A 17,910-nucleotide genomic window follows, 5' to 3' on the forward strand; every position below is an offset into this window, starting at 1 on the left:
TTCATCATCTAAAAATATGTGAAATAGAAAGAACGACAATATCTTTTGGAGAGATAAATGTACCTACGTTATAAGCAAAGGACCTGTGCAACAATTCTCGGACTTTTTAGTCTGTTTAGTTAACACGGTAGTAACTTTTTCCATATATAAAAATGCTCACCCTTCCAACTTTAAGCGCCCAGTGGGACGAGGGATAGAAAGAGAAAGTCACATGCTTGAGTACATTTCAACCCATGCGCATTGCACGTTTTTTTCGCATAAAAACAGTGGAGCGATACAGGGCCATCATGGCCCTCTTGTTTGTTTTGTTGTGAGTTTTTCTAGAAATTGAGTTCTAATGTTTTGCGTGTTGTTTTGTTTGATAATAGATTTTATATGTGATGGAATACTTTTGATCAGCGTGTTATACATAAGGAAGTCTGTTGTTGGGATTTCATTCAAGTAGCATATATTATGAAAGGAATAAAAGTCGTTTATTCGGTTATCAAACAGTTGATCGACATACTTTATGCTCTTTTCAAACCAGTTTTTATAAAAGAATGTGCTATCATTTGCGTTTATGTTTTAATTATTCCATAAAATTATTTTGCTGTTACTTTTTTCTTCTAACATATCTGTGACTTTACTCCAAGCTGATAGTATATTAGATACAAATATATTCTTTTTTGCTATATCAAGTATTAGAGACTCACTAATGTTACATTCAAAAATTAAAGGGTCACCATAATTGGCTAGTGTTTGTTGACAAAACAACGTCCATTTACTCTTGTTTGTGGTATCTAATATACGTTTGACCCAACTGGATTTAATTGAATTTTTGAACGAATAAATGTCAGTCAGTTGTAGACCTCCAAGCTCTACAGGTTGTATTAATTGTATTCGTTTTATTTTGGCGGGTTTGCCATCCCGTAAAAATCAAATATAGATGTTTTTATATCTTCAATGATTTTATTATCTGGGTTTGGAAGACCGGTATGTACATATATTAATTTCGGTAGTGCGAAAATTTTTAATACAGTTATTTTCCCAATTAAGGTTAGTTTTCTATGTTGCCATGATTTAAGACAGTTTTTGAATTTTTGTAGTTTGGGTAATACGTTTTTTAATATTGTTTCATCCTCATTGTTAGTGAATGTTATGCCTAACGTTGATGCCTCGTTTGCTGTCCAATTGAAGTTCATTTCCGTTTTAAGATGAATGTTTGAATGCCTGTAATTACCTACTTTTAGCACAGTGCATTTACATGTGTTTAATTTTAGTTCTGATACGTTTCCAAACAGGGTCAGTGATTCTATTAAGTTGTTTAAGGAGCAAGGATTGTTAGTGCAAAAATAAGTTGCGTCATCGGCGAATAATGACTGTTTGATTTCTTCGCCTGGTTTAACGACTATACCGTTAATGTTTTGGTTAGATTGTATATAATGAGATAGGAATTCTTTACATATTATAAATATCGACGATGAGAGTGGCCATATCTGTCTAACACCTCTTTCGATATTAAAACTGTCAGAGAAAAACCCATTATTTATAATTATACTACATATGTCACTATAAAAAGTTTCACCCATTTTATCGTATTTTCTCCAAAGTTTATTTTCTCTTAACATGTGAACATAAAGGAATGGTCGAGGGAGTCAAATGCTTTTTCAAAGTCTGCAAAGAATATAAGACCTGATTTATTTGTGCTATTGAAGTAATTAATGCATTTTTGTACCAATCGTACATTTTCGCCGATATAGCGTCCTTTTATAAATCCGGATTGTGAACTTGAAATAATAGAAGGTAATATTTTTTTTAATTCTGTTTGCGATGCTTTTTGTTGCAATTTTATAGTCATTGTTTAATAAACTTATAGGGCGCCAATTTGATAAGGTTTCCAGGTTTAGAGATATGTGATATGATACCTTGTTTTTGCAGAACAGTTAGATTTCCATTATTAAAAGAGTAGTTTAGGGAGTTGATTAAATATGTTTTAATCTCATTCCAAAATATTTTGTAGATTTCAATTGTTATACCATCTGATTCCGGACTTTTATTATTTTGCATTTCTTTAAGTTCCATCCCACATTCGTATTCAGTAAGGAGTCCTTCACATGAGTGTTTTTCATTATCATTTAGAGTTAATTGAGGAGTATTGAAATTTGTGTTGGTTGAGGTTTGCTTATTTTTATAGAGGTTTTCATAAAATAATCGTTGTTCTTCTAGAATCTGTATCCTATTGGTTTTTTCAATATCGTTAACGACAAGTTTGTGAAATGTTTTTTTGTTCACTTTTACGTTTATCGATGTTTGCAAAATATTTTGTATTTTTTTCATTGTGTTCTACGTGTTTAGCCCTCGCCCTTAGGATTATTCCATTTAGTTGTTTATGATAAATGTCTTCTAATACTTGTTTTTTTTAATGGAGTTCACTTTCAATACTGGCTTTGTCGATGATATTAGTGTTATGTAGTTGTGTTTGTAATTTTTCTATATCATGTAGTGTTTTTTCTTCAAGTTTGCGTGTTTCTTTTTGTTTGAATGATGTGTGTCTTATTGTTGTATTGCGTATGTTACCTTTTATAATCTCCCATAAAGTATTTGGGTTTGCATCATTGTTGTTTTGTATGGTATATGTTATTTCCTGTTTTATTTGGGCTTGATACTGAGCATCTAATAATATGCTGTTATTTAATTTAAAATACCCTCGTTTTGATTGAATGTTGTTTAGTTTGAGAGCAACAAGGGAGTGGTCAGTCATAAAACCTAGTTTGATGCAACAATTGTCGATTATATTACATAATGATTCCGATATAAGAAAGTAGTCTAGCCTGCAATATATAGTTGGTTTGGAGTTTGAATGCCATGTAAATTTGCACTCGGATGGATTTAATGTACGCCAAATATCTAACAAGTTACAATTTTCAATTATGTCATTCAACAATGTCCTATTTTTCAGATGTGTATATAAGTTGCCATTTTTCTTGTCTAATATTGGATTTATTACGGTATTAAAGTCTCCGCCAATTATTATGTTTTTTATCTGAATTGCCATTAATAATGGTATGCAATGTTTTGTAAAAGTTACTTTCATCTAAGTTAGGACCGTAAACATTAATTAATGTTATTTGTGTTTCGTGTATTGTAATGTCAAGGCTCGCTAGTCTTCCAGGTATTATGTCTTTGAAGTTGCTGACTTTTATATTTGAGTTATTTTTTATTAGAAATGTGATTCCTTGTTTGTTTGTGTGATGTCCACTCAGATAAACATCACCATCCCATTCGTGCTTTAATGCTGCAATAACAGTGTCCGTCAAATGACTTTCTTGTAGTAGGCATGTATTATATTTCTTTTCGTTAACCATTTGAACATTTTTATACGTTTTTCTTTGTTGTTAAGCCCTTTTACATTAAGTGTACATATTTTAATACTCATAGAGAATGGGGTTATAATAAACGATATGTAAGTACATGCTTGTCCATTTAGATACTATCTCAGAAAGATGAATAAACAAATCCATGCTATTAAATATGAATATGGGCTAATATGTTAAATCTAAAGTGTGCAAGACATCTTATGGTACTTAATCTGCACATAATTGGTGAGTTGCTGACGATAATATTAAACATGTTGTACATGCAAGTATGCTTAATTTAATAATAAGTATTTCCATACATACTTAAGATAAACATAGTGTTTTTTAAGATAAAACATATAAGTATACATCAGTCATTACACAATTGTTGTCAAAGTATGCCTCTCCTTTAAGTTTTTGCTTTAAACAAAACGGAAATATGCGACAGTCGTTAAAGGATCGGTCTTAAATAACTTGACAAAGATGTTGATTCAGTTGATTCATATAAGAAAAATATTAATACACTGATTTCTGATGTGTCGCCTACCTATAATCGAAAGGCAAAAATTGATAGGTTAGGCATCAGAGGTGTATTACATTTTAAATAACATAATTTGCAGTAATGTGATATAAAGGAAATGCGCGATTACAAAAATTATTCTATGTTTGAAAAATTAGTTCATAACTCGTTCAATATTAAGTATTGTTCAATCATCTTTGTAATAAATAATATAAGCAGTGTAAATAAATAATATTTCAACATATTAATAAGGAAAAACAAAACACACACTATTAGTAATTTTACCACTTAAACCCTAAAACATTATTGATTGTTTATAAAGTTTAGCAATACAATTGTTTTCGTGCACATGTCTAATATACATATTCATTCAATTGTCATTAATACATGTCTTTATATGCATATTTCAAATATACGTATTAGGTCTATTTCTATCACTATATTTATTGGCAAGTACATTTCGAACATACATAGTGCGTTCAAGACATATAACTAGTGATTAGACAAAAATATAAATGTGTACCTTATCACTCATTCTATTAGTTAGATTCTTGACCAATTTTGAGTGTTGATATATTGCAACAATACAGTTATTTACATTTACAAATATTGATTATTGTTACACTATTACAATAATTATATTTCGATTCACACTCTAAATGTACATGTTTGTTTGGTATGCTTTGTAACTAGTCCATAATTGACGTGTACACTTATGAAGCATGTGCTGGTTTAAGCTTATTATTATTTTTGTATTGATTTAAAAGTTAACTTCTAATATATATTTTGAGTTGAATGCATAAATGAAATGGACACATTGATTACTTACTGCAATAAGTAAATGCATACACAGTAATGTGCATTGTAAAAAAAACATGCTATCTTCTAAGATACATATTAGTTTTAGTGTTACATTTATTCACATATACTGTTCAAATTAAAGCATGGATAAAAGTGTTATACACATATTCATATATGTGTGCATTTCACGTGTGCATATTAAGTTAAATATTGTCAATACAACTATAACTGCTTTTGTCTACATGACTTTCCTTTAATAAATATTGTGTAAAAAGGTATATAACTAGTAATAAAATAAATATGAGAATGTGTGCCTGTTATAACTTGTTTGTACTACTCGACACTTTTACATTAATATATATTGTTCATACATTATTGCACTTCATTTGTTTACATATACACTTTTAGTTTGCATATTGGTTGAAGTGCTATTTTCCGTTCATTCACCTGTGCATTTTAAAGTATTTACTATCCGTGACCATAGTGTTCATGGTGATAGCTTTTAAATCTAGTGTGCAAACTACTCGAGTTTCTCGTGGTTTATACTCTATAACTGTCCTTGCTGTCTAGATCATTTTTGTATACTGTTCATCAAAGTTCTGTATACGAGTTTTAACGCGAAGTTGGCCAGTAGTGGAACTGCTCTGGTGACACTTTGTGTATATGTTCGTTTACGTCTCTATAGTAGATTATACCATCACGGGACCATGCGGATGTCACTATGTCCGTCTGTTTTTTTCGCACGCATGCGAATACATGAGCGTTTAATTTAGTTAGTTGGTCGTTGACGTAGATTGGGGCACTCTACTTTCGAAGATGTTTTGTGTGACGCATTATGTAGCTCCTTTTCATTCTCGAAACCATTTTAAGAACAATTGGCCTGTCATTATTTTTCTTAAAAATGCCGATTCTATGTGTAATGTCAATGTCGTTCGTTGTAAGGTTTAAATCGGGTATGTTTTTATTCAGTGTTTGTATGACTTTTTCTGCCGTTTCATTTATAGTTTCGTTTTCTTTGTCTGGAATGCCTTCTAATTTAATATTACTGCGCCGACTGTATTGTTCTAATTCATTCATTTTTGTTTCATTGGTTTCACCTTGCGATTTTATTTGTTTCTGGAGACGTTCATTTTCGTTCTTTTGTTCATTAACGGTTTTGCCTAACTTTTCAATTTCTTTTGCTAGTTTGCCGTTCTCTAGCTCCTTTTCGAACAACTCGCTGTCCACCTTTTCAATTCTGAGGACAAGTGAACCTAGCATTTCTTCTTTTAATTGTAGAATGACATCTTTGATCAGTTCTTTGAGATCACTGCTGTCTTTGGTTAGCATATTGCTAAGTTTTTGGTTTATGCTATGTAGTTCGGATGCGATATTGATTTCTTGTTCATCTTGCGAATCATCTTGTGTGTCACTCCCTTTATTTTTTTGCTTTTTCTTCTTTTGTTTGATGTTTTGCTGCTCAGATACGCTTGTATCGGCATCACTTATGCTACTGATTACGCTGTGCGTGCGTTTGTCACCTGCCTTTATCGTACTGTTTTCTTTATCCATCACGTAAATGTTATTATAAAGTTTTTACTTTTCACGTCGTTTTGTTTAAAAGTAACAGTTAAAAAAACAGTTTCAAATTAAAAGTTTGTTATCCATGCTTATTTGCTTTTCTTTTTGCTGCAGTATAGATGTTTAATTTCAACGTGCGCGCTAGAGCTTGAAGCCTTGTAATCTCATTTTAAAAACAAAATGGCGTCGCCCATATCAATTATGAATGTTTATTTCATCGTTGTTTTCATGTTATTTCAAGTGAAAATAAGTATATCTAATGACAAAAACTTTTTTACCATATATTGTTATCCAAATATCCTACAGTGTTTTTTGTTTCACTTCGCATATATTTGTTTAATTTCACATTTTATGTCATCACAAAAAAAACACACAACTACTTCAAACCGCAAGGTCAAGGTCTCTTGAAGACCTTTCTTACTAAATTCAAATTTAAAGACTTCATTTCCAACCCTTAGATACGCTTGATCCGCACGGTGGGGTAGCAACATATTTACATGAAACACTAACATACACACGTAGACATGATCTTGAACCAAACGGACTTGAATGTGTATGGATTGAAATAAAATTATGCAATAAAAAAACAATATTATTTGGGGTAGTCCGATACGTCATACATGAACTTAATAGAAACTTCTTTTGGATTAGCGGCTGACACTGGCATACACGGTATCATTATTACTGGTGATTTTAATTTAAATGCAAACGCGTTACTTTCAAGACGAAAAATTGACGGACTAAGTTCCCAAAACAATCTAAAACAGATCATTAATGACACAACGCATTTCACAGAACATTCAACATCCGTCATCGACCTCATATTCGTTAGTAATCCCGATTGTATCATTTCATCTGGTACTGGCGAACCGTTTCTTAACCAAAACATACGTTTTCACTATCCAGTCTTTGGTATAGTTAAACACAATAAACCAGTGCGCAAAACATTTAATAGACATATATGGCGTTATGACCAAGGTAACTATGATAAATTGCGAACATTAATCGCAGGCATACAATTGGAACAGCTAGTAGATGAGGATATTAATATATACACACAAAATGTCACGCACGCTATATATGATGCTGCTTTAAAGTCTATTCCGAATAAAATTGTTTGTATTAGAACAGGTGATGCCCCGTGGATGAATCATGTGATTAAGTCAATAATACGTAAACGAAAACGATTGTATCACAAAGCCAAAATTTCTAACTCCTGTACTCATTGGGAACACTTTCGAACTGTTCTTAATCAAGTTGTTTCTCTCGTCCGAGATGCCAAAACACAATATTTTGAAAACCTTAGCAACAAATTAAAATCGTCTAAGGTCAAGTCAAAAGATTGGTGGAAACTATTGCGAATTTTTATTTCTCCCCAAGAACATAAAACAATATTATCACTACGTGACGATAGAACGAACGATCGTATCACTGATGAATCAGATAAGGCCGATATGCTCAATGAATACTTTGCATCTCAATCCCAAATTAACGATAATAATCATGAACTTCCATCAAGTAATAACCCGTGTGTACATACATTAAACTATATTACTATAACTCCAAATGAAGTATTAGACGCCTTTAAGAATTTGAAATTGGGGAAAGCCTCTGGTCCTGATGGAATTGACAATCGAATTTTACGCGTATGTATGGAACAATTGAAAACCCCGATTTGTGATCTTTTCAATGCTAGTCTGTCCAAATGTGAAATGCCAGAAATTTGGAAAATAGCAAATGCATGTGCAGTATTTTAAAAATGCGACCCATCTTTGCTATCTAACTATCGACCTATATCTCTGTTAAATACTCTTGAAAGGTTTTTGAGAGGATACTCTACAAGCACATTTTTAACTTCTTACATGGAAACTCTTTCTTCACTCAATCCCAGTCTAGTTTCATTCCAGGGGACTCTGTCGTTAATCAATTAACTTACATCTATGACAAATTTTGTAAAGCCCTGGACAATGGCCTCGAAGTTAGAGTTGTCTTCTTTGATATAAGTAAGGTTTTCGACAAGCTTTGGCACAAGGGACTTCTATACAAACTTCACTGCGCTGGCATACGAGTGTTAATCTCTTTGCAGACGACACAAGCCTGTATATGATTGTCAATTCTCCTGATCAAACAGCAACCTTAATGCAAGCTGATATTGACCGAATAAATACGTGGGTACAACAATGGCTAGTTACATTTAATCCGTCTAAATCAGAATCCCTCATCATATCTCGAAAACTTAACAATCCAATTCACCCACCTCTTACAATGCAAAACGTTACTATCCCTGAAGTTTGTGTTCATAAACACTTAGGACTCCACTTGACTAATGACTGCTCATGGCACGAACATATTGCACATATAAAGGACAAAGCATGAACTCGTCTAAATATTATGCGTCGACTTAAACAAACTCTTGACAGGAAAGCGTTATAAGTCATATACTGCTCATTTATAAGACCCATACTTGAATATTCTGGTGTTGTATTTGATAATTGCTGCCAATTTGAAAAAGACGATTTAGAAAAAATTCAAACTGAAGCTGCGCGAATGGTATCCGGCTGTACCAAACTTGTGTACATAAACGAGCTATATAAATAAGTTGGGTGGGAGAAACTAAATGAAAGGCGCCGAAATCATAAACTTATACTCATGCACAAAATTACTAAAAACCTTTCACCAGCGTACCTTATATCTTTAGTTCCTGCCACAGTCCAAAGCAACAGCTCGTATCCATTACGTAATGGAGCAAAAATTAGAAATGTGACAGCTCGCACTACCTCATACTCAAACTCGTTCGTACCCTCTGCAATAACAGAATGGAACAATCTCCCACTAGAAACACGTAATGCTGATTTTCTACACTCGTTTAAAATGCTCCTTTCTAGCGATACTATTAAACCTATTTCACGGTACTACTATGGTGAAAGACGCCACCAAATGCTCCATACTAGACTCAGAACTCGTTGTAGTTCATTAAATCAAGACCTTTATATGTGCAATATTGTTCAGTCACCCTTATGTAGTTTTGGATCTATCGAAACCGTATATCATTATTTTCTAGCATGCGACCGTTTCAGGCAACAACGTGAAGTTCTAATCAATACACTTGCCCCTTTGGCACCTACATCTATTAACACATTATAGTATGGAGATGAAAGTATTGACTTTGAGAAAAACACTCGTATTTTTGATGAAGTTCATAAGCATATTAAGCATAGTAAACGCTTTGATACCTAGTTATCTGTCACATCAAAAACATCAAATTAAAATACAATCAAAACTAACAAAAAGCATTTGTTCAAACATCTGTGTTCCACACTATATCGGTACGTTTGATTAGCTTCCTTCGTCCGATCCCGGTCTCAATGTCTTGTTTCGCTTCTTCTAATTGTATTACAAAATGTTTCTTTTATTTTAATTTTTTCCTTCTATATGACAAGTCTTCTTTTTTGTTTAAAATGTCTTATTGTATGTTTACTAAAACATTATAACCACCCATCGTAAAGTTACAATCCTGCAAAAAATATGTACGGAGAAGAACTATACAAGACTTGGTCTTTCGTTATTATTCATTTTCAGAACATGTAAATCAATTGTAACTATGTATGCATACTTTGTATATAATAAGATTGTTCTTGAAATAAAATATGTTTAAACTAAACTAATCCTTAGATACTGATGAGCAGCAGACAGCATAAAACCTGAACAGGCTGCGAGTTACTCACATCGGCATTTTTAAGTGGCATTTGAGTGGGAAATGGTAAATCTGGTGAATGTTTTATACGGTAAAAACGTCGTCCGATTTCGAATAAGATCGTGTTGGCATCTACTGGCAGGAAAGGCACTGAGCAATGTTCAGTTATCATCTAGTTATCGGGCAAAGCCTGTGCAGACATCGGACAGCCACCTGTACAGAAATCAGAACTAAAATGCGGCGGCATAAACTCGATTCCTCTTTCAGCGAATTCACTTTGAAATAATGTACAATCCTGCATGAGAAAGATCCTCTAGGTTGAAATAAATCACAACAGCGCCATCCAGACATTTTTCGGTTCCCGCCGGTCTGAACTCTCCTTGTTTCCGAGGTCAGTCATCACCAACCGTTCGATGCCCACCTAAAGTTGATCGAGCAGAAGATATACACGTATACAGCATAGCGGTTATCCGAATAAACAGCCAATGCTTATATAAAGGAGATTTGTGTGCACTGTTTTATCCCCATATTTGTGTTATAGGGATAACTTAGACAAAATAACAACAACAGGTCTCTTTTTTGATGTTCTGAAGGCATTAAAAATAAGATGGCAATGGTATAATGAGAACCAGTTAATATAAAATAAAATTTCCACTCGCCATCATAATAAATGAATGTTGTTTGAATATCGCATACCTATCACACTAAGAATATAATATCATGATGGAAATTACCTTTACAAATCTTGTTTTGACACCATATAAAAATCAAAATATACAATAAGACAGACAGACAGACAGTTTATTCAGACTTATACACAAGTACATCGTCTTCGTATTCAAATATACAAATTATTTTGTCACGAAATTAAGCAAATGGACATAAAATTACAAAGCAATTACATGGTCGCTAAAGAAATCAAATATGAATAAACAATTGTAATAATACGAAAATTCCATCGGAGCGGTAATGGAATCTTTATACAACATTATTTTGAATCGTATTTCTTATAACAAAGGCTTCATTAATATATTTACATACATTTGAAAGTACTGCTTGTCACATAAAGCTAATAACATGTGAAATTTATACACAGATGGGTTTATATATAATGTACGGCTAATAAACTTTTTTTAATATCAGTGTAAGAACGACATATACATAAAATAAAGTGGTATTCGTCTTCTAAATCGAAACTATTACAACATAAACAATAACGCTCATTTCGTGGTATGTTATTCTGAGCGTATCTTCCAGCTTGGATTCTCAACGGATGTGCAGAGACTCTTAATCTAACAAAAAATGTGCGTAAACGTCTAGGAAGCAAGTCTAAATATTCTTCATAGACCAGTGAGGTTTTAAAAACTTTATACATATCTAATACAGAACTGTTATTAATTTTTTCATACCACTCTTGTTTATAATTGTCAACCAGTCTACATTTGAACTCGCTAATAAAACTATTAGCATGCATAACGTTTGGATTTTCAAATACATAACCGAATCCATAATTATATAACATGTTTTAATAGTTGAGACCCAGTTTGTATAACCTTTATTACAATCAGCTAAAGTTTGTTTGTAGACAATCTGTATTATATTATTTTCTTTTTTTAGTATTTTAAACCAATACTTCAGAATTTTAACATACCTATTTACATACAATGGATATCTACCTAACTCACCATAAACAGCAACATTACATGTATTTATTTTAACCTGTAACAATCGTTTACAAAATTTTAAAAATGTATACGTTCAATATCATCAGACTTTGTGAAACCCCAAACTTCTGAAGCATAATTCAATATACAACCCACAAATTAGTCAAACAACTGACAAAGTATTTTTGGTTTTATGTCAATGTTATTGCATTTAAACAATAATATATCCATAGCCTTAAGGGCTTTACCAACCAAATGTTCTTGGTTTAATTTAAAACTTCGAATGTAATTCAAAACTGTGCCTAAATAGTTAAAGTTATCAACCACATCAATATCAGTTCCATTGTATTTCCAATTTTCGTTGTCTTTTAGTCCCCCCCCCCCTCTTCCGAAATACCATTATTTTTGTTTTTGCAGTGTTTACATTAAGCCCCCAAGAATAACAATATAAATATAAGTTATCTAGATGTGATTGAACTTCAGCAGGTGACTTGCCTAAGATAGCCATGTCATCTGCAAATAATAATAACATCAACACAATATCATCTATATTCAAACCAGAGTTAATATTATCTTGTAAGTAAAGTTCAAGGTCTTCAACAAAGAGAGAAAATAAAATCGGCGACATTACCTCCCCCTGCCTCAGTCCAACCGCATAACTTAAAAAATCTGAATAAGATGAACACGATTTAACACGAGACTTAACATTCGCATACATATCTTTCACTATTCTGAGCAATTTACCTTTTATACCAGACTTAAACATTTTTAACCATAATGCATTACTGTATATACTATCAAAACATTTTAACATATCGACGTAAATAACATACAAACGTTTATTTTCATTTAAATAATTTTGCACAATAGACATCAATACATATATAGCATCTACAGTTGAATAACCTTTCTTGAATCCGAATTGGTCATCCGAAATAATAATGTTTTCAAGGCAAAAAGTTTCAATTCGCTTGTTAAAAATCGTGGTAAATATTTTTGAAAAGCAACTAACTAAAGTAATCCCTCTATAGTTATTAACATCGTTAACAGCACCCTTTTTATTCAAAGGGCTTATAACACCCTCTGTCCAACTATCGGGAAAAAAGCCCGATACAAAAATACCTTTAAACACGTCACATAAATGTGCAGATAAAATATCACTGCATTCAATAAAATATTCGTTCAAAATACAATCACTACCACATGATTTATTTCGTTTTAAATGCTGTATTGCATTATTAACATCTTCTACAGATATAGGTGCGTCAAGTTCTGGAAATGCAGAATTTTCCAAATTAAAATCATTATTCAAACAGAAATCTTCAGCTTCAGTATTAGACAAATCAGACGTATTGTAACTTAAGTTTTTAAAAAACGTTGTAAATTCTTCTAATGATAATCAATTTTTAATGACGTTATTTTTGGATTTGAAAAAACGCCAAAAATTCCTTTGTTTGTGATTTCTTAAGTTTTCAATATCAATCATTTTCTTCATATAACTACAGGCTTTCTTCTTGCGAATTAAGTCCTAATAAAATCTTTTACTTGTACATAAATGTTCTCTGTGTGTATCAGTTTTACTCGAATTAAAAGTACTTAAAGCGGCGTAGTAAAGATTTCGTGCAATATCGCACTCGTTGTCAAACCATTCTGCACGCTTTATACAGCTATCTACATTGGAACTAGGCTTTGTTTTAAAACAACATGATTTAGAAAATAACGGGTCTGCAGCATTGCGAATTGTTTCAGTGAAACTATTCAACATATCATTAATTGACGATCTACATGAGAGATCTATATTTTGTACAATATTATTAAATACAGGTAACATGAAAATAATCCATGAACGAAATTGCCCTCGTAGCGCATCGTTCCATTTATATTTGACATCTGTGTAAGACAGATACTCTGCCGAGACATTATTACATAACAATGAAAGATTTAACGGGGCGTGATCACTAACTCGTTAAAATCATGCACGGTAAAATCCGATATATTTGAGAAGCTACATTCCTTTGTCAACAAATAGTCAATTACAGATGTACTGTTATTAGAATAAAAAGTTTGCTTACAGCTATTTCCAACTCTACCATTAACAATACATAAACTAGAAGTTTGCATAAATCAAGTAATCTTACGCCATTACAATTAAGTGAACTATCCACAGAGGCCCTAACTGAGGTGTTATCGCGGCAGTAGTCAGAGTCAACGTTTACATTATTTATTTTATCTTGAAGAATATAATCACATTTATTTCCAACTCTGCTTTTAAGATCGCCAGTAACAAAAATATTACCAAGTTCAGAAAAATAAGTTACATCGTTTTCTAAAAGTTCAGAGAGATCAATATTAAAAGTATTATACACTGGTGAATCATGCCCCCATATATAAGTGGCTGAAATATAAAAATCTTCGGATATATGAAACAATGAGCGTTCAAATTTAAACCAAATTATTGTATCATAATGATTTTTTACTATTTTAATGCCATCAGATAATTCTTCTTTAATATAGACAACAATACCACCACTATTTCGTCGGGCTTTTTGATGCTGAAATTTTCTAAAAAAAAGTTAAAAGATACATATCCACTTAAATCGATATTACTAGCACTATTCGTCCAGGATTCAAACAAAAAACATACATCATTAGAACTCAAGATATTTACAAAATTAAAACATGACTTTTTACAATCGGTTAGACCGTTCACATTCCAGGACAATATTTTCAATTCCTCACCGCCGTGTTCCTACGCTCGCACCGGGTTCCCGTAAATATAGAGCGTATCGAATGCCAGGTACGCCCTTTTGCCAAGCCGCCTCGCCTCTTTCATTTTCGGCAACAGTAACCGTCTTTTCTGTAACACTTCCGGAGGATACTGCTCAAAGACGCGAAACCCTGTGCCGTCCAGTTCTCGCCATGTTTTTCTCACCATTTCTCTGTCTTTAAAGTAACTAAACTTTGCAACAATGTTTCGAGTTTTTCCTTGTGTTGGTGACCCCAGGGACCGGTGAACACGCTCCAACTTAATGGATGCTGCTTCCTCTTTCGCCAGCTTTAATTTCTCGTGTAGAAACGCCCGTAACGTGCTTTCGGTGTCTTCTATAGTACCCGCGCGTGGTTCCAGTATTCCACTGAACATCAAATTGTTTCTCATAGACTGAGATTGCAAGCAAACAATTTCGTCCTGTAAAGTGTTCCTCTGCTTCTCTAACTCAGTAGCTTTACTGTTTAAAGTGCTCAGGGCAAAGTCTATACTCTCAGTCTTTTCCTCCACCTTTGTCACTTGCTCCCCCAACTTCCGGTTTCTATCTTCTACCACCAACCACAACTTTTTCAATTCCGACTGAAAGCTACTTACCTTTCTTTCCACTTCTTCGAGAGTGTTTAACCTTTTCTCTATGCTATCAATTCTAGTGTCGATCTTAATCAAGTATGCGAGCAGTTCGCTATATAACGGTTCTGCCATAGTTGCAATTACCGGTTGGACAGAACTACTTACAACACTGTTCACACTGTTCACACACCCACTGAACACATTGTCAATGTCTGGAGATAGCACACAATCCGATTCGTATAAAACAGCATTCGTCGCACATAAAATGCCACTCACCGAAATGGATGTATCTCTCGACGGGCCTCTTTGTTTGAAGATGTTTCCTTTGTTCACTTTATCACTCTCACTACCACTGCTTTCTCTACTCTTTCTTTTTGATTTTCTCCCCATAACACTTTAGCAAATACTAAACACACTTTATATTCATGTTTTATTCACTTTACCTTGTATTTAGATGGGTTTTAACTAAGATTTTTAAGATTTTCACCAGAGCTAAAAAATTCGACCTTTCCCGCGTAATCACGTGACCATTATCAATAAGATAATTGATGAAAATAAATCAAAATTAAATCTACAAGCACTAGTTTATACTCACGAAAAAGGTAGTCTTAAAGACAGCGCTGTTTACCCTTACTTTGTTGTTGATGCATCACTTGTTACCCTAGTAGTTCACACGGTGTCAACCAGTATCTTACCTTAACATCGGTATAGAACACTCGCGCGTTTTTTCGGCGAAGCTGTTTTACCCAGCTTTTCACCTTAATGACCTCTACATAACGCCAGCAGGCACGAATGAATACATTCGAATATTGTAAAGGCTGATTCGAAAGAAATCACCTGAAATTTGTCTTCTGTGCGCAGCGTAAAGGATGTAACACTTTTCAATGTACGTAATTCCGGACTACTCTCTGCGTGTTCAAACGAAACATAGACACAAACTGTGGCCCAGTTATAGTTACGCGTTAAAATCAATATCGCAGAATTTTAGTGTCTGTACTCGGTCACTAAATCATCAGGGGAAGACATAATTGACTATCGATAAACACAGTTTTGCTTTAAACATGAGAAAAAAATACTACCGAAATAGTATTATGTCACGTCAAGAGAAAATCGTTTAATTATCTAACCACACATTTTTGCGTACTCCGTTCAGCACGTCTGGAAATCGTTCCTGAACGCCTGAATAGGCTACCCTTATTTGCAAGTTTGCTGTATTTTGTTGCATTCAATTTTATATCGAAATGCATTGTGCTAAAATATGCAATTTACAACTCGCAATGAGATTTAAAAAGACCCGCGTCATGCGAAAATGGGTCTTATGCCATATGCGCTCATCATAGCAATAGCCCACCCAACCGGCGCAGCTCTCAGTCTGGTCAGGAGATACATAATGAGAACTTAAAACATTCAGTGATTTTATAGCGGATAGCATCGCCCCTGACCAGACTACGCTAATGCACAGGCTAGCTTGAGCTACGCTGGCCGAAACGCCATAAGACCAATTTTCGCATGATGCGGCTATTAATGTGTGATTTGAATGTTTCGAAAGAAAACTGAGTGTTAGATTTTAATTTACGATATATTTCGATGCTGTATAAATAAACTCATATTAAGCAATGTGGGGACACATATGATATGAACTCCCGTAGTATAATTTGTATCTACTAATACTAATGTGTGGTTTGACTATAATAACACAAACTTCATGCGGTGAATATGCAATATGACTTACAAGTGAACTCACACACAATAGTTTAACTTTTATTTTCAACTTAATTATTTAGAAACGATAATTTCAAACTTTATTTCAAAGTAAGCATTTTCGTGTTATTAATTGAGAACTGTGAATATAAACAAGCTTAACCTTATACTATTGCGTTGTTATCATCCGTGCAATTGAGAATATATGTGATATTGCCGCTACCTGTCGAGAACAAAAGAACGTTTCCCAGACAGAGCTCCAGATAAGGATTTAGTCGAAAGGGTATGTTACCCTCTGATATTATTGTTAAAGCGTATTTTACTCCTTTGTTTCAGCCATAAAGGATACTTAGGAATACTGAGGGGTATTTTCTTTTTACACAGATAACTGATATATTACTTGGCGTGTTTAATTCAGAAATATTATTATTGGTAATTTATATAAATAAATGCAAAGGAAAGAAGTTAAAGTGATGATATGAACAGCCTTTCTTTAAAATACTCAGGGACCTATTTTGTATAGGTCCCTGAAATACTTTAATCGATTAAAAATACGTACCAAGATTTATATTGCGTACTGTTACGTACCTGGCTGATTTTTAATGCGTTTTGTTAATTTTTCAACGCGTAAATACGCAGATACGCATCTTATCTGGAGCTCTTGTTCCCAGACATATCTAATTTAACCCCGCTGTAGTAGCAAGCACTAGGTTACGCAACAGATGCATGATAGTGTATTGGACTTTCGATTTTAATAGCCTCAGATAATGAATTATTAATGACCTGTGCTGAGCAAAAATACCACGTGATTAAGACGAAGCAGATAGTGGAATAGTTTAATCATCCATAAACATTCTCTTCCGCGACACGTATATTTTTAACATTGTTTATTGATTCTTTTCTATATACGCTCCGTTAAAAAGTATTCAATTTAACACGATATTCACATTATGTTTCTATTTGTGAATGAATATATTCGAAGAACTCAAAACTCTGGCATAAATTATACTACTCTTTCTCGGCGCGGATGCGGCAGTTATCAGGTTTATCGTAGTTACGAAAACTGGCTTGACCTTAGATGTTCGCAAGCGAACAACTAAAAATGTCCCAAACCATAAACAAGTACCTTAAAATAAGAGTGTTCAATAGCAGAATTATTCCAAATCTTTTCACAACAAATCTGTCTTTTTTTAAAGGGGCCTTTTCACGTTTTGGTAAATTGACAAAAATAAAAAAAGTTGTTTCAGATTCGCACATGTTCGTTGTAGTTATGATATTTGTGAGAAAATAGTAATACT

This window comes from Dreissena polymorpha, chromosome 8 (genome assembly GCF_020536995.1).
Source record: "Dreissena polymorpha isolate Duluth1 chromosome 8, UMN_Dpol_1.0, whole genome shotgun sequence".
NCBI lineage: Eukaryota > Metazoa > Mollusca > Bivalvia > Myida > Dreissenidae > Dreissena > Dreissena polymorpha.